The sequence below is a fragment of the Taudactylus pleione genome, unplaced genomic scaffold (genome assembly GCF_031769625.1).
Source record: "Taudactylus pleione unplaced genomic scaffold, aTauple2 ptg000336l, whole genome shotgun sequence".
Lineage (NCBI taxonomy): Eukaryota > Metazoa > Chordata > Amphibia > Anura > Myobatrachidae > Taudactylus > Taudactylus pleione.
Window position 1 is genome coordinate 6,876,605 of NW_028284737.1, and position 24,312 is coordinate 6,900,916.

The 24,312-nt window shown below is 41.3% G+C and overlaps 1 protein-coding gene across 6 annotated transcripts in view; it reads left to right on the forward strand.

Annotated features, from left to right (window-relative positions):
- MAST4 (microtubule associated serine/threonine kinase family member 4) overlaps nucleotides 1-24,312 on the forward strand; it is a 641,164-nt gene that overhangs the window by 489,801 nt on the left and 127,051 nt on the right. Inside the window, exon 1 of one of the 6 annotated variants that reach the window (XM_088443935.1) lies at nucleotides 3,200-3,254. The exons of 4 other annotated variants lie outside the window; for them this stretch is intronic. The gene's annotated coding sequence lies outside the window, so the exon portion shown is untranslated. Of the gene's footprint in view, nucleotides 1-3,199; nucleotides 3,255-24,312 lie in introns of those variants that run through there. One more of the 6 variants, XM_088443936.1, reaches the window with a different exon arrangement.

A 24,312-nucleotide genomic window follows, 5' to 3' on the forward strand; every position in this document is an offset into this window, starting at 1 on the left:
GCCATTAAACCCCCCACAGGCCCCTTTGTATACCATCAGAGAGTTCACACATCAGACCCCTCGTCATTTGTTTCTATGCCATCAGAGACCCCTCCTCCACTTGACACTTTTTATGACATTAGAGAGCCCAAACATACCTCTTTTGCTGTCAGACTTATAGCAACATTACATACCTAGGGTTGCTTGATTATAGACTAATAACCAAACGGTCCAAATACAATAATCATGCCAGTTGGACTGCTCTCTACGTGTGAGCACTGCAGCCCAAAAGTACTGCAACAAACTGCAGACGGGAGCAGAGAGGTCTGCCCAGAGTAATCGTCCACAGGTTTAGAGGGTGTTTATATAAATATACTGCAGTCGTTTAAGTACTCAGTTATTAATATCATGAATCCAGAAGGTGTCTATTTAGTATTAATGTGCAAATTCTGTTCACCCTGTTGAAAAGTCAGTATAAAATAAAGAAGCCAAGAAATTATAGTTCTTCTAGGTTTATACGGTTGATTTGAAGGATGGTATACTATATGACAGAAGAAAGACCAAGCCTGTTGGCTCGACCCATGAGTTGAGTGACTGTGTGATCTATCAATCTGACCACATGGATTGGTGGCCAAACCAAAAAAGATCCAGCAGTTCACTTTCAGCTTAATTGTAGTCGGTCTGCAGATGACACACAGACAAGAAGCAAGCAATGGTCACCTTATGTCCTCGCTTCCTGTGAGTGTGCAATATCGTCTGCAGTATTGCAGCACATGACCAGCTTTAAAGCTGCACAGTCTGGTAAAGTAAAACACAGTTTATTTGCTGTAGAGGGAGAACTGTGCTTCTCTATATTTTCTTGAACTTATGTTTCAACATTTATGACATAAATTAGAGGATTATTCTGGTGAAATAGACTTCATTACAAAAATGCTTTATTTTTAGAATTCTTTTTTTTTTCTTCTTTAAATGAATGGAGGTAGTAGTTTTTTGTAGTGAGCGAGAGAATGGTACGCCTAAACCGTTGGAGAAATAAATGTAAATTTCTTACAAATAAGACAGCTGATAGATAAAGGGGGACAAGAAACAGACAAGACATGCAAATATAGAGGGGGAGAAGTCATGGGTGGGTTAGTGTGAATGTAAGTTAAGGACATTTGCCACTCATGTGAGTAAGGGGGGATGATGTCTGTGGGCAGCAGTTATAGCCTGCACGGCTCTTGCCTTCTTTTGCCATCCCAATAACCCTGTAAGTGTGAGCCTGTCATCCTAGAATGTATAATGGTCTCCATATACAGTATACAGCACAATGCCGTCCACAATTGAGATATGATCATGGCAACACTCAGTCAGTAAAAGCAAAGGCTGTGGAAATAATTTAAGACCGTATAGAATATTCACTTAATGTATACCATTGATGCTAGGATATTTTAAACTGTTGTAATGCTTTCTCTATAAATACAGATGTGTCCACAAACATCTTACTTCCTTGAGCGTTAAACAATCCTTCTAGTCGCGCCATGCCGTGGCGTGACTCGGTAGCGCAGAGCGACTTTTCACCTTCAAATATGTCTGTGAATAGGACACACAAGCAGCTTCTGCTGATTAAAATGATATGCAGCATGCCTGTATTCTGTGTGCAACTGCGGGTGTATCTGCATCTGAAACGCTACGTTACAGTGTCACAGCCGCTGACACTAATGTAGCATTTTGCATGCAGATGTTCCCGCATTTGCACACAAAACAGGCATTCTGCATATCATTTTAATCAGCAGAAGCTGCTTGTGTGTCCAATTTGCATCACTTTGTGAATAAGATGCATCTGAAGGTGAAAAGTTGCACGAAAAGACGATTAGTGCTACAGAGTCGCACAGTGCTCACACGTTATGTTAAACGCTACTTGTAGCGCACGGAGGTAAAATGTATGTGGACACATCTATAGTGAGTTCTGAGGTCATCACTTTTAATTGGTGAGTTCTCATCATCATTTTAGAAGATAATTCTTATATGTCTTGCTGCATAACATCCTTTTAGAATTTAAAGTATGGAGTAAATGATCTCATATATTTTTTTTTGCTACTTCAAATTTATCAGATTCATTTATGGCCTATGAACCTTTGCTCGTATACCAAAAACCGTTTTCTGTCATTGGCTCAGTTTTTATTTTGGTTGTAGTAGCCCTTTAAATTTACTAATCTTCTCAGATTATCCAGCAGACCTTAATGTGCCTTGCACCACCAGCAAAGTGTTTTCTTTCGAGCTGTGATCTGGGTTTACAGTTTATAATAGTTTATCTATGTCATTTACCTAACGCACAACACAGGAACGTTGACAGTGGAAACAAGCAGTATTTTGTTTACAAGTTGATATCAGTAGCGAGCAGGTTACTGTGTGCCACATTTCCCACAAGGCTGTGCTGTTTAAATGTTTACTTTTTATGTGTTCATGATTGTTCGCTACAAACGATTTCGTGTCAGTGTGTGCTAAAGGTTTCCAATTATCACGACCCTTGTTTTTTTATGTTTTGTTATTTTATTTCATGTTTCTTTTTTTTTTTTTCATCCTCCTGTTTATTCTACAAGAGAAGATCAAAAGTGCCAGGTGAAACTCTTGTGAAAGTCGGCAGGGAAAGATCCCTGCGTTTTGCCTTTTTTGCTAGGCAGCGCTATTGATCTGGCAGTTGCACTTTTTATTTTGTTCAGTGTGCATGTGTTTATACTGGAGAAATGAAAGCTAAAATTGTAGCAAAGGTCTGTTGAAAGTGATCTCTTCCTCTGTGGATTGATAACAAGAACATGCTATCTCCCCTGTGGGAATGTATGAATGGTATGTGCCAAACCTATGACAAGGTACCTTAGCCTGAGTCGCTTACAGAGTACAGTAAGCTTTCAGCAGAGCACTTAGCACTGGCTACCCTAATTGTTTTGTGTGTAGTTCTGGATACGCCTTATCAACAAAAGGTCAGAGTAGAATGAGGAGAGCTATCCTTGCAGACTGTGCTGTTCTAGAGGTCTGAGATGGGGGTGTATGCTGTCTTTTCCCTAAGAAATGGTCAGGACTGCTGGTAGGGTACATCTCTGTGCTGTGCTTTATGTTTGAAAGCTACTTTTGTTGGGCTGTTAATATTCCATATTATGGATCTGGAGCTTCGCCTGAGCTAAAGAGATCAACTTGGTGTCAGCTTTCAACATGTCAGATTCCAATTTCTGGACCGTGTTGTCTAATTTTACGCTGCCTCACTTGAGAAACAGGAACAGGCTCCGACGCACGCAGAGGTAAAAAGACATGGATTTTACTATAATCCACACGTGTATGTGCTTGCTGCACTTAGATTTGGACAATTTAGCATGTTTTCTCGTGCACATGTGTAATAAGAATCATTTAAAAGTAGCTGTGTCTGCTTTGATATTGTACTTTTTATAGTGTTATAGAGCTTATTTTATATGTGAAAATGAATTTTTATTTATACACACCCGCACACACATCTGTGCATGAATGCATATTTAATCCAGCGACATTCCTATGCTTCCCTGTCTTTGTGAAGTTTTACTCGACCGCTGCATAAAATGTTCTGATTGTAGTTGGAACATGCACCAATGCTGTAAAGGCTTGTGAGTAGTTTATTAGGCTGCTGCATTGCTTTATTTGTGCTCAGATTGTGAAGGTTGGATCAAGTAGAAGGGCATTTAGGTTATGTGCTTTGAACTCTCCATTTTAGGGGCTACTAAAATAGCAATATAATATATAATTTTTAGAATGATTGACATTAATCGGGTTTTAAGGTTCACATGCAACTTACTTTAGCGAAAATGGAGGTGGTAGCCCACGGCCTCCTTTGGCTACATAGATTCCCTTTATTTTGAAAGTAGTTTTGGGCAGCGTGATTCTTTTTGTCCTACTAGTGAGCCAAACTTTGTAGAGAAGCATCAGCCAACTAGCATGCAGTGTCCATGCAGGCCAAACATTTAGTGTAACCTATGGTATGACTGGCTAGTTTAGATACTGAGCAAACATTTCCATTTAAATAGAGAGGCTACTTACTGTGATAATGCACTGTGATCATTTTGGCATCACTAGGAAGAGGACCAAGGAGGGGACATATCAAAGAGAGGAAATTTATTATTGTAAAAAGGGCTAAATGCTGCTCTCTGGCCCCCCAGGTCCCAACACTGACCTAGACAGTGTTCTTGAAAACATTCTATATTTGTTAGTTAGAATTACAATAAGGAAGGAGCAATGAAGACCGTTGCTACCACTAGGTAAACCATGGTGGTTGCTTTAGGCACCTAAACCACTGTGTAAGTTGCACAATGAAACATTAATTACCATTATTTTCACAAATGCGCCCGCACTTGTGTGCTAACTGTTGACACAAAGAGTCAATCTGGCAGCTTCTTACCTGTGAAGCTGGTGGTTGCTGCTCTTTCATGTTGGTAATGGGCTGGCAGTGTGGCACTGGAGTAGATGATGCTGCCTTGCTACCACACAAGTTACATATATGGCGAGAGGTGAGGCAGAGCCTATGGAAAGCACCCAGCAGGTGGGTGGGTGACATGTAAAGCACCCAGGGTATAACACCCAGGGTGGAAGTGTCTGCCCTGGGAGTAACTTAAATTAAAAACTTAAGTTGCCCTAGATTGTTCAGTTCTGTGACTCCCCCTTGTAAAATTGTGTCCAAGTTTTGGTTCTCTATTGTCTTCTAAGCACATAATCAAACTTTATTTCAAACTTTTGTTTTTCAGTTTTTCCTCCCCTAAAATGCCATGTAGCAAGTACAAGTGAATTTCTGGCATTAGCAAAATACACCTCCATTTAATCCTTCATATTTTCTTGTGGGTTATATCAGATGGGTGTTTATTCCAATTATTTTTTTCCCATCAATGTCACCACTTTTTAATTATAATTTATAAAAACAAAACAAAAAAATAATATACTCATATAAAGGAATGATATCCTACTGTGATGGAAACAAATGTAGGTTTTGACTTTATGAACTCTCAATAACCTCTGAATGAAGACCAAGAAATAATTGATAATAGTGTGGTGATACAGTGGTTAGCATTGCTGCTACACCTCACTGAGGAAATCCACTCTATTCTGACCAGGGTACAATGGGGGCGATTAACTTCAGCGCAATATTGAAAGCCCCAGGATGGAGTTCCTGGAGCTATTCAATTGACCGTGCTGTTAAATCCAGTTAGAGCATACTTACCGACATTCTGGCAGCCCACTCAGGGATATTACCGGCCTTGTAAAACAGAGGGCAGGGCTACAATAAAGCGATTCATAGCGAATCACGTAATCGCACACCCCCTCCCTGGACAGCCAACTTACACGGGTGGCACAGGTGGGCGGCGGCCATTCCGGGAGACTTGCCTACTCTTGTGGGGGCTGGGAGCGGCACCAGACTTTTGGGAGGCTCTCGGCAGTCTTGGGAGAGTAGGCAAGTATGGGGTAGAGTCACTTGAATTAAAGAATGCCGGTTACCACGCTTTTAGCTGGGTGTTTGGTTGCAGTAACTGGCATTCTCTGACTAGTCGGATTTCTGCTCACGACGGTGCGAGAAGAAATACTGTAGCCGAACTTAACAGTGCGGTTAATTGAATAGCTCAGTCATCTCCTTCCCGAAACTATTCAACATTGCGCTGACTTGAATCGCCCCCTATATGTGTAGATTTTGTTTCCTCAGGGTGCTTGGGGTTCATCCTGCAGTCCTTAAACATACTGATCAATTAATTGATTGCTGAATAAATTAACTGTGTGTGCGTGTTTGAGATTATCAGCTTAACTTGGGCAAGGACTGTAAAGCTTTGTATAATGTCATGTCACTGTGTAAATAAAGGTTAATACAAATAATAGTAAATATGCTTAGACTATCCATAGATAAGAATAATGTAGTAAGTAGCAGAATGGGCAGTCTAGATGGGTTTAGTTAATTCTTGAGAACATAAGCTCAAGTGCTTTCCCCGCAGCTATGTTGTCCACTAGGTTTGGTAAGGGCAGTTTAACATTGCAAGTAGGGTTCTTTGAACCCTATGATGAAAGTACGGAGAACTTATATTAGTGTTCACAATTGATGCTGGACAGAACATGATTGTAATATACTCGGGATCCAGTGTTTACATTCATGTGCACGATGAACACTTTCCTCATAGGGCGAAACAAACCCTATTCCCAGTGACTATTGGATTGTATTGAGAAATAGGAGTTTTCTACTAATGCCTCTTTCGTGTATGGAAAGTTGCATGAAATTGTTGGTAGTCATTTTTCTGCCACCTTCTGCAGGAAGCCCTGTGGACCCTCACCCATTAAGAATTTGCCCCCATCCATTTCTGCTGGCTCTTACGTTACCAGGTGGTAGGTGAGGACAACATTCTCTGCCCCTTATATTGGGAATGTGGCGCTGTGATATCCTGGCTAAGCGTTCTACTCCCAGCTTAACACAGATGCCGACTGCTTCACATGTGTGAAACGGTTTGCTGCTTTTCCTTCATGTTAGGAGCTGGATCACCACAGGATGAGTGCCCTTGTTTATTGGTCCACTAGGCAACCACCTAAGTACGATGAATGGTAATGCCGACACGCGTATATATAGGGGACAATACAGTTATTTTAGGTTAGGTCCCCAGTAGCTATTCAATTATTTCTCATGACAGCAACTTTATTCTGTGATAATGCCCGTGTTTAGCTGTTTTAAACTGCAGCTCCAGCGGCGATGCGAGTGATAGGTTTCGACCAGCCTGGAAGCCCAACTTAATGCAGATTAATGAGGAGGGTGCGAGCTGGAATCCGCCATGAGTGCTGCCTCGGGGCTGGTTGCAGGGAATAATTGAATAGCTCCTGAGCTAAATTCTAGTGAATTAATTGAATCGCCCCCATAACTTGTTTGTAACTTCTCTACTTGTGTGCTGATGATATAAGTTCATATGAATTATGTCATTCATCAGAAAGTGAATGCAACGTTACTAATTTTCAAGACAGTAATGATTTAATCACTATGACAAAGGTTTGTCCTACTCATCAACCACTGGATGAACCATGAATGTGACCAGCTGTACCCACAGTCTATTAGGTGGTTTATAAAACGTCTAAGGTTATAAGGACAACATTATCATAGCATTTACCCAAATTGTCAATGCTTTGGACAATAATGAAGTTACTATCAATCCTTTTCATTTATTTTCCCACTAAATAAAATACAAATTGTGTTTCAATTGTTGATTGTACACTAGCCACTTCAGTCTCCGTAGTCACTTCCTGCATAGGCGACGCTATGTGTTTGTTTATTATTCATTGTAGTAAATCATAGATACTAAGGGGTCTATTTACTAAGCAGTGTTAGGAGACAGAGTGAAAAGTGATAAGAAAGTGATAAGGTGCCAGCCAATCAGCTCCCAACTGTCATTTTTAAAACACAGCCTATGAGATGACAGTTGGGAGCTGATTGGCTGGCACCTTATCACTTATCACTTTTCACTCTGTCTCCTAACACTGCTTAGTAAATAAGCCTAAGTGGTGATTTCCTGTATTTTCTGAGTAATGGAGTCTGCATTCATATTACGTCATTATTTTCTTCTGTACTCTGTATTCGCCCCGAGTGTCTTTTGTACTTCCAAATAAATGTTTGTTAACTCCTTATCTAGAACTATCCCAGTCCAATATTTAGTAACATCGGTAAATATGTGTATTGCAATTCCACATATTTCTAAATCAAATATTTTTTTTTACTATGTAAGTGGTTCCCAATCTGTCTGTTAGGCATTGTCTGCCTGTGTTAGGATGCCAATGTTATCATCAGAAGATTTAGGGTTAACTGGGGGGAATCCAAATGTAGAAATATGCCATGAGAACAATGTGTGAGTTATATTTTAATTATAAATAGAAAAATATCTGCAGTTAGTTTCGGGTTTTAAAATGTGTGTTCAATTTTCATTCTTATTTTATTTCTAACCCTAACCCCCCTTCCCCTAGCCTAACCCTCCCCGGGGGGTGCCTAACCCTAAGTCCCGCCGGGGTTGCCTAAACCTAACCCCCCCCCCCCCGTGGCTAAGTGCTAGGGATGGTCGGACTCATCTTGATTGGTCCGGCGGCCTTCGACACTCCGGCATTGGGATGATGATAGGCGTCGGTATTTCGGCGCCTATCTTCTGTCCCTTGCCGGTGTTCTGGTGTCGGGATATAGACCGGCGGCATTTAGTCTGCCAGTCTATTAACTACATCCCTATTAAACATTGTGGTCCCAATGTCATGACAAGTATGTCACAAGGTCATCACTAGATTGGGTGGTAACTACTTCATCTTGCAGTGTTCTTATGTTTAGTGTTCCTTTAGCACTTAAGAGACCGTTTTATCTCGTTCTCCGAGACACCGAATATAAGGATAGCGTATATGTGTACTTTATACAAGGTCTGATAACGTTATTTGTCTGCATTTTAGTTTAGTGTGTGTTTTTGTTTTGTTTTTTAAAACCCTCATGCTGTGCTGGCATGTAGATGGGTATAATCATAATGTAGCCACATGCTCAAATCCCTAAAGTGGAAATAAGTTGGGTGTTCAAGGTGTTATTGACATTTTGGAAAATGTCATAGTGACCTTTATGTCTTGTGACATTCACACATTTTTGCACAGACACCAAACAAGTAAAGGTAAGAAAGTAGAGATCAACCTCCAACAATAACATTTTAAAAAGTGATGGGAACATTTATTTTTTTTTTTTCACTTTGCTGGCAAATGTGCCAACCTGACCCTCTGACACCGCATGATCATACACTTAAGGATTCTCAGTCAAAGCGAGTCTCAGTTTGGAAACACTTGGGGGTTCCGAGTAGATCCGGTTCCTGACTTGGGCTTTCTCGGAACTCAGACTTAAAAACTGGATCTTGCGCATTTTAGTTTGCTTTTGATTCCCTTCCTTGTGATTTCAGGTACTGTGAGGTGGTCAAAATTGACTGGAAATAAGTGGAAATTCAAGTTATTGATAATACTACAGGAGCAAAAACAGATCCAAGTGACATGATTTTAGCTGTTTTATAAATTTTTAAAGAAAAACAAAACCAAATCCAAACCAAAACCTTTGAGGGTGGATTTGAAAACAAAACAAAACATGGGGGTCCTCGCACTTCTCTGGAGAATTAAGGAATGTTCAATTATTCTGCTGCTGAAGACATTCTGTGCTCGCTTTCTACTCTCTACCTCGGTACTGTCCAGGTCTCCTGCCTTCACCTGATTCACACACATATATATATATGTTTTGGATGATTCAGACATTTAGAAAAACCTAGGTTCTCGCTCTATTACTCGTATGCAAACAATAGATAAGCAGTGACGTGGTAGTATTGACCAGTTCTCTGGGTGTTTTCATTAACTGCTGGTCAACCATATACTAACAGCCATAACCTGAGAGAACTAGGGATCTAAAATTTCACATTTGAATTGTTAACTGTCATCACTCAACATTGTTCAACATGTGAAAACAATTGTGTGTTGCCCTCCTGCCTTCCTCTTTCTTAGTTCTTCATTTTATTAATGCTGTCAAATAACTGCGCTAAATGAAGGGTATAAACAGTCACCCACCGACCCAGTGAATTGTTTTGTTTTCAGTAATTGGATTAATCACAGATACCATTTGAAGCTGTTGGGAACACATCTAATCTTTTAATTAAAACTCATTCAGTCTTGTTTATCCTAAAGCTTGTGGGTCACTGCTGGCTACCATTCAGCCGACCTACAACACACTGTACGAGAAATCTTATGCACAGATCTCATCTCTACATCACCAACTGCATACACCGCGAGATAAGCAATAACTCCAGGTGAGGGGAAAAAGTGAGCGTAGAGGATATAATTTAATTTGCTAGCGTAGCAGGTTCCTTTCATTTAGAAACAAAGCCAAAGCCATTGTTTGTTTTTAGTTCTTTATTACCATTATTTTTTTACATTTTATAAGCGTTCCATTATTTTAATCGGTTTTAAAAGAAAGATCTGTTTTAAGTTAATTATTTTAATCTCCTCAGCAATTTATTCAACCAGCAGATTAAAGTGGCTGAGCGGTTTATTGTAATTATATAATTGGCATGAATTGAGCTCCAAATTACATGAGAACAAGACAAGTACAGCTCAAGCATCAATTTAGGTTCAGGCTTTATTGAAAAACAAAACAAAAACAAATGCTGTTTAACATTGTAGCTGATTATTATTCAGAAAAATGAATGAAAAAACAAACTCAAGCTTTATCAGTAATGCGACCATATATCTATCTAAACGCCAATTCCCCGTTCTGCTGATCCAATTGGTGCACTACAATGATCAGCGATTTGTTTTGCAAAAAAACACATGTTAACAATCCCCATTTTTAGGATGGAATCGGGGAATCGAAAATGTGCAACATGTTGGATTTTCACAATCGCCCAGATCCAGGTGTCGATAGAATGGGGAATTGCTACAATACGGCTAGATGTATGGGCCCCATTAGTACTTGATAAATATTATCTTTTACATGGTACCAAGGGGTGCGCTGCATCTGTATATATAGTTGTGTAAGACTGCACTATCTCCACAATGTGGTGCAGTGGAAGGCTATGCGCGCGCCCCAATCGCTCTCACTGTGAGCAAGGGAGACAGTAAAGACCTGTAAAAAGAAGACTGGTCACCGGGGTAAGTATGGGAGCAGGGGAAGAGGCAGCACAAAGCGCCAGGCTGGATCAGAGCTGTGACTGGGGGAGGGGATCCGATGTTGGGATGGGGGAGTGTTGGAGCCGCAGGCTGAAGTCGGAGGTTTGGTGCCATTGTGGACATGATCGTATAAGTGGAGTAGCAAGGAGATTCCTGCCAGTCTAGAGAGGAGGGGCAAACCGACAGATGTGACACACAGGGAGAGCGAGTAGGACAGAGAGGTATAATGGGATGAGAGCTGTAAGGCTTTAGCTAAGAAGTGGGTTTTGAGAGCCCTTTTGAAGTTTTGGAGAGAGGTGAAGAACTGATAGTGAGATGGGAGAGTTCCAGATCTGGGGAGCAGCACACGCAAAATCTTGGAGGCGAGAATGGGAGGAATAATGCTTTGAGAGGAGAGCTAGCAGTCATTGGCTGAGCGAAGTGGGAGTGTGGAGAGAGATGAGGTCAGAGATATATGGAGAAAATAATTAGGTAAGGGCTTTAGGGCAACTGAAGGTTTTTAAATAAACCTGAGAGTAGTTAAACTCCGAGACCATTGGCTCATAAGGGGACATAGCCATGTATCTTTCCTTTCCGGTGGGGATGGACAATTTAGGGTTAAAATTTTGTTGTTGGGTAGATATTATGGTGTGGGGTGTTTCGTAGAGTGCTAGGGATTGGTAGTTGCTGACGGGGTGTGTGCTGCCTGGGCAGTTATCTGTATGTGTAACTTCCTGGGAAGCCTTTTTGTTCTGAAGAAATGTTTTTCCTCCCACCAACCCTTTATTACTTAGTGATTGTTCTTCTTGTTTAGTTAGGTGGTTTGGATTTTTTGTTTTGTTTTGTTTAAGGCAGCTCAAATGGCTGTGTGCTAAGGTGGTTCTTTTTTGTTATGCTTTATATGGGTGCGCCCTCCTTTAGTTTAGTGGTTGCTGATTACCCCCTGCGGGTACGGCCGCACCACTCGTTTTTGTGTGGGTCCACCATAAGTGCTTCTAAGGGAAGGTAGTTAACTAGTGAATATTGTACAATTTGCTGAGTTTTGTAGCAGCTGTTCTTCATTGCCACCATACTTCCCTTACTCCCTCCTTTTTGATCAATAATTTGTTAATTAATTTTATTTTCCGTAACTACGGTCTCAGTCTCTTTATTTATTATTATTTAGTAGTATGATGGTTACGTATATAAGGTTTTATTATATGTATGTTATGAGCATGTCTAATGGTGAGTCATAGGCCATTAGGGAGTTTATAGGTGAGAGTGAGGAGTTTGACCTGTGTTCTGAAACATACTGGTTGGATTCTGATAAAAAAAATTAACCATACCGTGTGTGCATGTGGTCGGCAATATAAATTGTTAGCCCAACAGGGGCAGGGACTGATATGAATGACAACATATTCTCTGTAAAGTGCTATGGAATATGTGGGCGCTATATAATAACGGATAATAAATAATTAATTGAAGGTGAAGTGAATCAGTGTAGGGCCTGGTGGAAAGGGGAGGCAGAAGCAGAAGTTGGAGAAGAAGATGAGCCGAGCAGCAGCATTACAGATTGGAGTGGTGGGAGGCCAGATAAGAGGAATTTACAATAGTCCATTCTAGAGATGATCGGTGATTACATTCAAGTGTCATTTAATGTCAGGGGAAAAATTTTACTTCAATTTGCAGAGCAAAATGAAGAAAAAAAATGGCCCTTTCGGCGGTGAAAAGTGCTGGTGCATTCCTAGTCACCTCATATACTTTTCATGGGGTATGTTTGCTCCTTCCGACTGCTTCTTGGGTGAGAAGCCCAACTCCAGGTGCACTTGGTCAGTGTAACACATATCGTCAAACAAAGTGTGTCACTTGTAATAGACCGTTCCACATCAATAATTTTATCCAAAAATGAGGCTAAACCAGGCAGGTTTTTTTAGGAGGAGAAAATAATTGGGTGTTAAGCAGCAGACAAGTTGGACATTTTATGGCGGAAAAGGCAGATATGATATAAGTAGTGAAGTTGTCCCAACTTTCTTTGCCTTTTGCCTCATCTATTCATGGAAATATCAGTTGTTTATAAAATCATTTTGCAGGTGACAGTCAGACCATATACATTCCTAACCAACAAACACAGCAGTAGTAATACATATACTGTATATCTTGTGGCACAGTATCAACGTGGATACATCTTGGTTTAAGGCAACTCCTAAATAACCTTGCTGATCATGTGAGCATCCAAGCTCTACAGTATGGAGGCGACTGGGATTTGCAGTAAATGGTGATTTGCAGTAAATGGTGATTTGCAGGACAAAACCTTCAGTTTTTATGTTGGCCAGAGTTGCAGACAGATGCCCACCCCGTACAAATAACTGTCCATGATACCCTTATGTTGGCAGCAGTCCCATTTCCCACTACACTTTCTAAGCGCAGTTAGTTTGGCATGAGACCCAGATTATACTTACTTTAGATAGTGAACCTCCATTAGAAAATGTCCTATACGTGGCTTACACTGCTTATTCTTTCACTGTACATGGCTCTCGCTGTTACTCATAGCACAACAGCGGTCTCATCACAGCGACGAGATGCATGTGGGTATAACCACAGAAGCCAGCTCTGCTGGCACCAGAGCATCCCCAATATTTCAGCTGCTGCTAACCATGTATTAGCATGCCACTTGTAGGCCATATTAAATATTATTCTAAAAAAAAAAAAAAGTTGCAACATTATTATGGTGTTGTAAGATGAAAAGAAGATAAGCCCAGAGATACAATTTTACAGCTTCAGGAGACTATCGAAGGAGAAGAGCAGTCTGATGCCAATTACACCGCCACTAGGGGGATGAGGCAAATTCGGGGTAAATCTGCCTTCCAGCATAAAACAACAGATAGATCAAGTGATTTATTAGACAACAAGGTAAATAGTCTGAATACGATTATAGACTAAACAGTGGAACGTTTAAATCAGCTCTGATTTTTATCTTGTTGTCTAATGAAATGCTTCTCATCTATTCCTGGTTGTACGCATGGCATTATAAATATGTTTGAAACTTATATAATGTAAAAAATATATATATTTGTGGGGCATTTACCAGGAATATAGTTAGGTTCTTAAGAGACACCCTGTAACCTCACCATATTCCACTTCCTACAATGCAAATACACAGCATCAAATTACAAGTGACGCTGATGGGGACATCTGTACTCAAGACTTGGAGCATATTGTGCCAGAGCCTGGTGATGCCCGTTTTTCTCCTTGTTAATCCTCCTGTCTGTTATGTCTTCGCAGTACAATGTTTAGTGTATTCTTGTCCGTTCCTCTTCTGAGACGCTCCCTGTATAATGCATTTGTTTCAAGAGACCAGTTTTTCTGTTTGCCTATCTGTTCAACTGGTGCTTTCATTTCCTCCTAAGGTATCTTAGCTGGGCAGTCAGAAAGTGGACACAGACTGCGCAATGGCATAAATGTTATGCAAATTAGATGGTCACTGACATAGACAGAGCAGTTTGTCTCCATAGTCCTTCAAAGCACAGGTCATGTGTTGGTTACTTTAATAATGTTGTGCGTCCAATAGTTTCCAAGGAGAGGCTGAAACAGAAACTAAACACTGCACAAATATACAGATAGTACTCATTATAGCAATGGTAACACAGGCCCTGATTCTGAGCCGGACGCTCTGACAGAGCGCTCGCTCTGAATCAGGGCCGTCCCTCTGAATTTTAGAGCGGCCTCCTGGCCGCTCGCATAGCTGTGGGTGACCACCCACAGCTATAGCGAGCGGCCAAAAAGATGGTCGCGATGGTCAAGACCATCGCGACCATCGGGCTTGCAACGAGACCTTTGTGGTAGGGTCTCATTGCCGCAAGCCCTGGAGTGCTTTTGGCTCTATCAGAGCCGAGAGCACTCCCTCTGACATCACTTGTGATGTCAGTGGGGCCGGCCCCAGACGGTAGGTGTTCCCATGGGAACGCCTCCGTCTGGCCAGCCACGCCCCTGGCACGCCCACCAAAGGGGGCGTGCTGTCACTCACCATCGACAGTACGCCCCCTTTGTAGCAAGACCCATAGCGACGGCTTGTCCGTCGCTATCCGGGTCTCGCGCATGCGCACGACGGAGCCGCCTCCGTCGTGTGCATGCACACTGGGCTAACATCGACCCGCTTGCGAGCGCTCGCCCACAGCCCTTTATCTGGTTGTAAGGTAGAGTATTGCTGTGAGGCAGGTGCAATTTATATGGTACAATTCCAGGTACTGTATCAGGAATTGCAACAACCAAATGTTCTTGATCTTATACCTCCCACCTTTTGTTGCAGACAAAAAAGGCTGCAGCCCCTAGAAGCCAGGTAGATTTGAGGTTATAACGGGGCGTGGCTTCTACTGTGGGGGGTAAAATCCACCACTGTCAGTAATTGCCATGTAATACAGCATCGTGATGACCACCATATAATACAGAGAGCATTTCAGTGACCACCATGTAATACAGAGAATGTCGCAGTGACCACCATAGAATGCTAAGAGCGTAGCAGTGACCACCATTGAATGTTAAGACCGTAGCAGTGACCGCCAAATAATGCCAAGAGCATAGCAATGACCACCTTATAATGCCAAGAGTGTAGCAATGACCACCATATAAAACAGAGAGCGTCGCAGTTACTGCCATATAATACTAAGAGCATAGCAGTGACCGACATATGATGTCCGTTACCCACATATAACATAATACGAATACACCCAGAATGGATTAGCAGAATGGACAGACACGGTAGAGAAGAGGAAGAGGCGCGATCTCAGTGAATCAGAGAGGATTGGGAGTACATCTACAGCGCAGGCCATGGCAGCTGTTTTTTTAGAGTAGGAACCAGCTGCCACTAATAAAACAGTTCACCAGCAGAGCCCTTGCATTCTGACACAGCCGGAGCATGCTGGGCACGGCCCCCTCCCAACCCCCCCTTCATACATGCCCACTAAGCCCCGCCCCCTCACAGGAAGGGTCAGGGCCTTGAAGAAGTTGGGCCAGTCCGAGCCTGAGTGGTACAGTTAGTGATGGGCGGGGACTAGAACATACAAATACCTCTTAACATTGGAAAATTCTAAATTGGAACAGGTGAGTTGCTGCTCACACAAGGGCCCCTGTTAGGTATATACTTGCAATTCCCAATCCTCCAGCAAATCCTGGACAAATGTGTCAATTGTGGGACAGACCCGTGAAATCAGGGAATGTAGTTATAAGACCGGTGGGCGCGATGCCGCCGATCTCAATACCGACAGTGAGATCTCGGCAAGGGACTTAAGATAGGCATCGAAATACCGATGCCAACGCCGAACGACGCCAGCCCGAACGAGCTAAGTAAGGGGCGCCCTTAGCGTTAGCCACGGGAAGGGGGCGGGTGGTTAGATTTAGGGAGCGTAGCGGGGTTAGGTCTTGGTGGGGGGATGTTAGGGTTAGGCAACCCTAGGGGAGAGGGTTAGAGTTAGTCACCAATGGGGATGGGTTAGGCATTAAGGGAGGATGGTTAGCTTTAGGCACGAATGATGCGGGGGTTAGGTTTAGACACTAACGGGGAGGTTTAGGGTGCGGGGTGGGGAGGGTTAGGCTACAAGAAGGGAGGGTTAGAGGGGGAAGGGGGGAGGGTAAGTATACTTACCCAACCCCTGTCGGGATACCAACCATCGGGATGCCGCTGTCGGTATTTTGAAAGGACTTATCCCGACAGCCAGCATTACATACCCATTCCTGAAATCAGGACTGTCGGACAGTTGGGAGATCTGCTCATATGAAAAGGTCTTCTACTGTGTGGAAATGCCATAACAAAGCTTAGTTCATATGGACTGTTCAAACACCTCTTTTCTGTAGGTATGCTCTTTCACAGAACATACTGAAAGCCTCCATGTGCTAATTGATAAATAGATTATTTTATTAATAATATTTGAAACCTTTATAAATCAACTGTGCCATTCATGCAGAGTGCTATTTATTAAATTACACATTTTTCTGGAATAGATCACACTGTAACCTAGCTTCCCTGTTTGTTTTTAAAAAAAATACTGTTGTAACTCTTTGCATGGGATCTAATTGATCACATTTTACTGTTTTATTCTAAAATCAGCAATTCTAGTCCTTGGAAATTCATCAGATATTGTTAACTCCTCTTATTGTTCTATATGATACAGCATGAATGTATAGCAGTAGTAGGGAGCATGTCTTCTGTGAGTAATATTGCTGTGAGGGGTATAATGAGTAAAGATGTCATCACTTACGTATTAGGAAACACTGTTACATCATAATCCTGTAAGACAGAATAGCAGTATTGGATGTCACCTTTGAATTAGTAGCTGCATAACAAATGGTTTGGCCTATGGCTTTTCTCTTCATCTTATTATCACGTTGTTGTGTTTAGTAGATATCATGAGCCTATTGCGTAGAAAGTCTTACACTAATTACCACTATTCTTGTATAATGTCTCCGTGGTCTCAACCCATGGCCGTCCATTAATAATTATGGGCCTTCTGACAATTCTTGATTCTTTGCTCTCTGCATCTTGAGTTCTATTTTTCATAGTCTAGTTATTAAAATGACATTCAGAACAGTTATACCGTTTTCACACACAAATACCGGCTTTTACCTGGCATTTGAGTGACGGGTGGGTTTGTTGGTTCTAGCCTTATACCCCTTTCATACCCCTTTTACACAGAAAATCAAATTACTGGGTAAAGCACTTTTACCCGGTAATTTGCAGATCAACATGTTTTTTTTTCTGTCTGAAAGGGTCAACCCAGGGAGAAATTGCCGGGTCTCCGACCCTGGTAAAAAGCAGGGTCGGAGACCCGGCAATTTCGACCCGGGTTGACCCTTTCACACAGACAAAAAAACCTGTGTCGATCTCCAAATTACATGTTAAAAGTGCTTTACCCAGTAATTTGATTTTCTGTGTGAAAGGGGTATTATTTTATTATGATTTTGGAGAGGGTAAAACAACAGTTGAAATAGAACGTAGCACCTTTATCAAAGGCTTATGCTTCATATTCGTTCCGGCAATAATAGCCAAGGCCCGTTGAGATCACGGATCCCCCTCATGCACCACCTCTACGCATGACCCCTTTGAGTGGCCCTAGCTCTTCCTGTTTCAGTATATTTCAGAGAGTGACCCTTTCCTTTTTTATTTTTTTGTAGAAAAATGTGTCTCTGCAACAGGTAAAGTCAATTAAACCTGCACAGTACATAGCGGCTGGACCCACGCTGACACTGTCAGTTTAATGATGAAGTGCTGGCTGAATGCCAATGTAAATGTCTGCTGCTTTACTCACTCAACCAGTCTGAGAAAGTCGTGCCTTAGTTATTGTTTAATACTGCAGGAAAGCCGTCACTGCCTGTTGTTCATTCTGAAAACTCCTGCAATGGTACAGTCCTTTTGATCCCAAGTCCATTGTTCCCGTTTGTTAATTACATGGTTTCTTGTGTATTTAGAAAATAAAGCCACGTAGTTTCCCTATCCCACCCATTCCGCAGTTGGTTGATGGAATTGTATTGTCTCAACATGTTTGTCAGCTGATTACTGTAGTTAAATGAGTGGTTAATTGGGAATCACATTTTCTGCCTGGGTACTCAGACTGACTAAACCCACTCTCTGCAATAGTTACATACATGTCCAAGGACCTGGGCCTATATATATCATGTATAAATGCACACAGATATACAATTGTCACATAACAAATGAATTATTGCAGTCTCATGATGCAATTTGTCACATCTGTTTGCGACTAAAGCTGGGTACACACTGACAGATATATTGTCCGATCAATATCTGGTGCTCGTCTGCCAGTGTGTACCCAGCGATATCGTCGTTCAGACATATCGCATTGGCTGTGCTGCACCCCCGTTGGACAGATATATCTGCGGACATATCTGTCCATCCGCAAGTGTGCCGACCGCCCGTACACATGCAGCGGCAGCAGCCCCCGACCTGCAGGATCCGCGGCTGCCTGGAAGATGATGGTCGTTCAGTGTATATTAACGACTATCATCTTCAGATATATTTGTAGATCACTCGATCTGCAGATATATCTGCTAGCCGTGTACCCACCTTAAGATGTATTTTTGGAGGAGAAAGACATAATCGCACATGAACTGGATGACTCGCACCGAATGGCGTATTGAGACTAGATGTATGAGAACACATCTGTGTATGTATGTGTGTAATATATATATATATATATATATATATGTGTATATATATATATATATATATATATATATATATATATATATATATACAGTCAGGTCCATAAATATTGGGACATTGACAGAATTTTCAGATTTTGGCCTCTATTCACCACCACAATGGTTTTGAAATGAAACAAACAAGATGTGCTTTAACTGCAGACTTTCAGATTTAATATGAGGTTAATTACATCCAAATCGGGTGAACGGTGTAGGAATTACAACAGTTTCAATATGTGTCTCCCACTTTCAAGGGGCCAAAAGTAATGGGACTATCAACTCAAAAGCTATTTCATGGACAGGTGTGGGCTATTCCCTCGTTATTTCATTATCAATTAAGCAGGTAAAAGGTCTGGAGTTGATTCTAGGTGTGACATTTGCATTTGGAATCAGTTGCTGTCGACTCTCAATATGAGATCCAAAGAGCTGTCACTATCAGTGAAGCAAGCCATCATTAGGCTGAAAAATCAAAACAAACCCATCAGAGAGATAGCAAAAATATTAGGTTTGGCCAAATCAACTGTTTGGAACATTCTTAAAAAGAAAGAATGCACCGGAGAGCTCAGCAACACCAAAAGACCCGGAAGACCACGGAAAACAACTGTGGTGGATGACAAAATAATTATTTCCCTGAATTTCCCTTCACAACAGTTGGCCAAATCAAGAACACTCTCCAGGAGGTAGATGTATATGTGTCAAAGTCAACACTCAAGAGAAGACTTCACAAGAGTGAATATAGAGGTTTCACCACAAGATGCAAACCATTGGTGAGCCACAAAAACAGGAAGACCAGATTAGAGTTTGCCAAACAATATCTAAAAAAGCCATTACAGTTCTGGAACAACATCCTATTGACAGATGAGACAAAGATCAACTTGTACCTGAGTGATGGGAAGAGAAGAGAAGGAAAGGAACTGCTCATGATCCAAAACATACCACCTCATCAGTGAATTATGGTGGTGGTAGTGTCATGGCGTGGGCACGTATGGCTGCCAATGGAACTGGTTCCCTTGTATTTATTGATGATGTGACTGCTGACAAAAGCAGCAGAATGAATTCTGAAGTGTTTCGGGCAATATTATATGCTCATATTCAGTCAAATGCTTCAGAACTCATTGGACAGCGCTTCACAGTGCAGATGGACAATGACCCGAAGCATACAGCAAAAGCAACCAAAGAGTTTTTTAAGGCTAAAAAGTGGAATGTTATGCAATGGCCAAGTCAATCCTGAATCCGATTGAGCATGCATTTCACTTGATGAAGACAAAACGGAAGGGAAAATGCCCCAAGAAGAAGCAGGAAATGAAGACATTTGCAGTAGAGGCCTGGCAGAGCATCACCAGGGATGAAACCCAGCGTCTGGTGATGTCTATGCGTTCCAGACTTCAGGCTGTAATTGCCTGCAAAGGAATTGCAACAAAGTATTAAAAAGTGAAAGTTAGATTTAGGATTGTTTAGTTTGTCCCATTACTTTTGGCCCCTTAAAAAGTGGGAGGCACATATAGAAACCGTTGTAATTCCTACACCGTTCACCTGATTTGGATGTAATTACCCTCAAATTAAATCTGAAAGTCTGCAGTTAAATCACATCTTGTTTGTTTCATTTCAAAGCCATTGTGATGGTGAATAGAGGCCAAAATATGAAAATTCTGTCAATGTCCCAATATTTATGGACCTGACTGTGTGTATATATATATATATATATATATATATGTGTGTGTGTATGTATATATCTATATATATTTGTATATTGCTTAATGTACAGTATGGCACTCCAAAGACAAGTGTATTGGAGACTAAGGGCCGTTTTCAATTAGAGGCGAAAAGCCGTTCTCAGCGAAAAAGTTTCGCCGGTGACGACATATCGCCAGCCGAAACTTATCCCAGTATTCAATTGGCGAGTTTTCGCCGGTGCGGAAACGCAATGCAATGTACCCGGTGGAAAAGTTTTACCTATGAATAGCTGTCGAAAAAATGTGCAGAATTGCAGTTTTGGGATGCAAAGGTGGGGAGATCACCCTGCACCCTTAGGACAGGTCCCAAAGGTAAACTGCATCAAAAAAATCCTAAACAAAACTAAAAGAATACCCCAAAAATTTACTTTGAAAAAGGGGGTGAAAAGTACAAAGTTGGGGTACAATCTTAAAAACTAGCGAAATAGACTTTGGGGGGGGTCTGCAAGTATTGGAAGGTTTTTTTCTTATTACAGGTGCTTGCTGAAGGTGCGTTTTTCATGTTTTTTAAAACCTCTCTTTTGCAATTTTTAACCATGCTTGCACTCATTTTCATGTACCCCAAATTTACTGGCACTAGTTATTTTCACACAAAAAAAGCTGCTAAATGCTATTCTTCACCACTTGTGCTAATTAGCAGCTATTGAGATAATTTAAGTACCCCAAATACCTTCAGCAGGCCTTTTAGGGGTATCTATAGTGATCCCCAATGTCAGTGCATCTTTTGGGGGGTGACAGGCTGATTTCCCCATATCTGACAGCACTTTTCGCCTGTTTGCGTTTCGCCGGGTACTGTTTTCGTCGATTTCTAATTGAATACGGGGTTAAGCGGGGACGCGCGCAATACTTTTTCACATGGAAAACCGGCGATGTCGGTGAAAAGTCCGGCATGTGAAAAGTACGGGACTTTTCGGGTCTAATTGAATATGCCCCTTAGTCAGTTTAGATGTATAATAGGTGCGGCACTCACGGTTTTTGTAAATAGTAGCAGAAAATTGTTCCAAAGTTTCAGTGCTTTCCTTAATCCGCTTAATCAGTCGTCGGGGATAATACATAAAAAGCACAGCTCACCCCAAATACCCTTCTTCACCATGTGAACGCTGGTATCTGGAAGCAGGACTGCATACCTTGCTGTGGGCGCATATTTATGATGTTATGACGGCAGACATGGGCAGTGTAGGCAGTGATGCGCATCATGTGACTAACTCCTCACCATAGCAACAACTACAAAGAGGAACTATAATAGGGTATCCGGAAAAAGAGTATTGACAATGTAAAAGTCAATGAGTCAACACCAGATGGTCGACATGCAATAGGTTGACACAAAAATGGTTGACACATTTTTTATGTTTTTTTCAACATCTTTAAGGTTAGGGTTAGGCACTTGGGGGTAGGTTAGGATGTTGTAGCGGACGGGTTAGGGTTAGGCACTTTGGGGATGGTTAGGGTTAGACGCTTGGGAGTGAGTTAGGATGCTATAGGGAAGGGTTAGACACTTGGGGGTGGTTTAGGATGTCATAGGGGACAGGTAGGGATAGGATCTTGGGCTAGGGTTAGGTTTAGCCACTTGGGAGAGGGTTAGGGTAGGGCACCATAAGGAGAGTAAGGCACTGGGGTGAGGGTTAAGATTAGGGTGCTGATACTGAGTACATCCTATATACTAAATATGCCGCCAGCGTTGGGGGGGAGGGAAGAGGCCAGTATCTCTGTCAGCTGACAAAGATTTTGCTGGCCTCTTTCCCTCATCTGCAACGGCTGGATTGTGTGACCCCATCATCATTCAGCTGGCCGGGGGACACGCAGCCCTTAGTTTGGCTAGTTCTAATAAATGAGGGTGATATCCTCACTGAAGGAATTATCTGGATCATACTGTCCAGCTTTAATGCTGTCTCTACTGGGTCACTGCTGATGTTTTTCACTCGCAGCAATTGTCTGGTGTGTTAAAGACAAGATAATTCCTCTATATCACTAGTGGTAAAAGTACATTTAATAGGCCCTCCCTTGGCATTATGTTGTTCAATTAAATTAATAAATGCCTCTTTAGATCCATGCCTAAAATTAGCAGGTCATCCATAAAGCAGGTCAAAAATATGATATTTTAGCCACAAGGATCAGCAAAAAATATTTACTGCTCCATTTAAAAAAATATAAATGTCAGCATACGATGGGACCACAGTGTACCCCATCGCACACCCCAAAATCTGCAGGCAAAATTTACCATTTGTAGAGATAGACATTTAGAGAGTCAAGTTGAGATCATGATCTTCATATAAAGGATGCTGGGATAAGAAACTCTGCATAGCCAAGAATCCCTCTGCATGTGGAATAGCTGTATATAAACTGCAGACAATAACACTGCACATCCAGATATCACCCAATAATGGTGGTAAACTGTGTAACATATTGAGTAGTATCCAATAAAACAACTGGGTGATTTTGTATACAGGGATGAAACAATGGGTCTGGTTCAGATATTTATGTAGGCCCAATGGTTTACGTACATATCCGATGTTCAAGAGTCCTGCACATGTGCAGGATGGGTCCTTTGTGATCGCTTTCAGTCCCTCCTTAGCCTCAGTACGATTGACATGCTGTGGTGTTTGGGGTGTGGTGCCCAAAACGTTTTACGGGGTCGTGTTTCCCTCATTTCTAATTTGTTCCTTTTTCACTGTCTATTGCTATTAGTTGTTAGTGCATTGATAAATTTCACTTAAATAATGGCTCAGGTCGCAAGATCTCTGTCTCCGCTGTATGTTGGCGATACATACATTTTAACATATGATTCTTTCAACACAGATCTCCATCAAAATGAAGTAATTGTTCCATATTGCATAGCAATTAAGTGTACAAACACTGGTAATTACTGCTTAACTGGTGAAGTTTGAATTTCACCCTGCTTTAAAGTGTCACTATGGTAATTGCTCTGAGATGTGAAAATAGTCTGATTATAGATTATGTAAATTGCATTAGTACCATGGCTGGAAATTACTTAATGGCATAACACGTTTTTCACTGATTTTCTGCCTTTCTAGTTTAAAATCATTATTGGCTTTCCCTGACCTAATGACATCTTTGTTGTCTAACAATTGACTAATGGACATTAATTAATCACCTTTTTATTGACTGTTACTTTTGGACAGCGATCATGTTTGGTAACAAAGAGTGACAGTGACACGTCTTCTGGGGAAGATTACAAGCCATTATAACTTGCTATGTATGTCATTGTGTATAAAAGGTTGAATGAATACTTTTGAATTAGGGCAAATAATAATTGCCATTTATGTAAATTTTGTAGAGCTATACAATTACTGATAGGAATTAAAATGACATTTACAAAAAATTTTAAAAGCTTAAAATTCCGATCTAAATTACTCTGTTAAAGAGGATCATAAATGGTGACCGTATACAATTTTTTTTCCGATTGTCACCCGTCTGTTTAGTATTATTAAACAAAATGGGATGGTGCTGTATAATGGGGCTATATACGAGTACATTGTGTTTCATTTAAGAATCAGCATGAAGGAAATATTTCGCGCTTTGTATTTATTAATTTAAGAATATATGTAAAATTATGTTTGTGAATGTGTATATACAATATAGATTTATGCACACATGACAGATAATAGAGATATATATATATATATATATATATATATATATTTTATCACGGAAAACGTGGTATACATATCTTTAACTATAAATGTTGGTGCCTAACCCTAACCTTCCCTCCTGGTGCCTAACCGTTGGGGTAGGTGCTCAC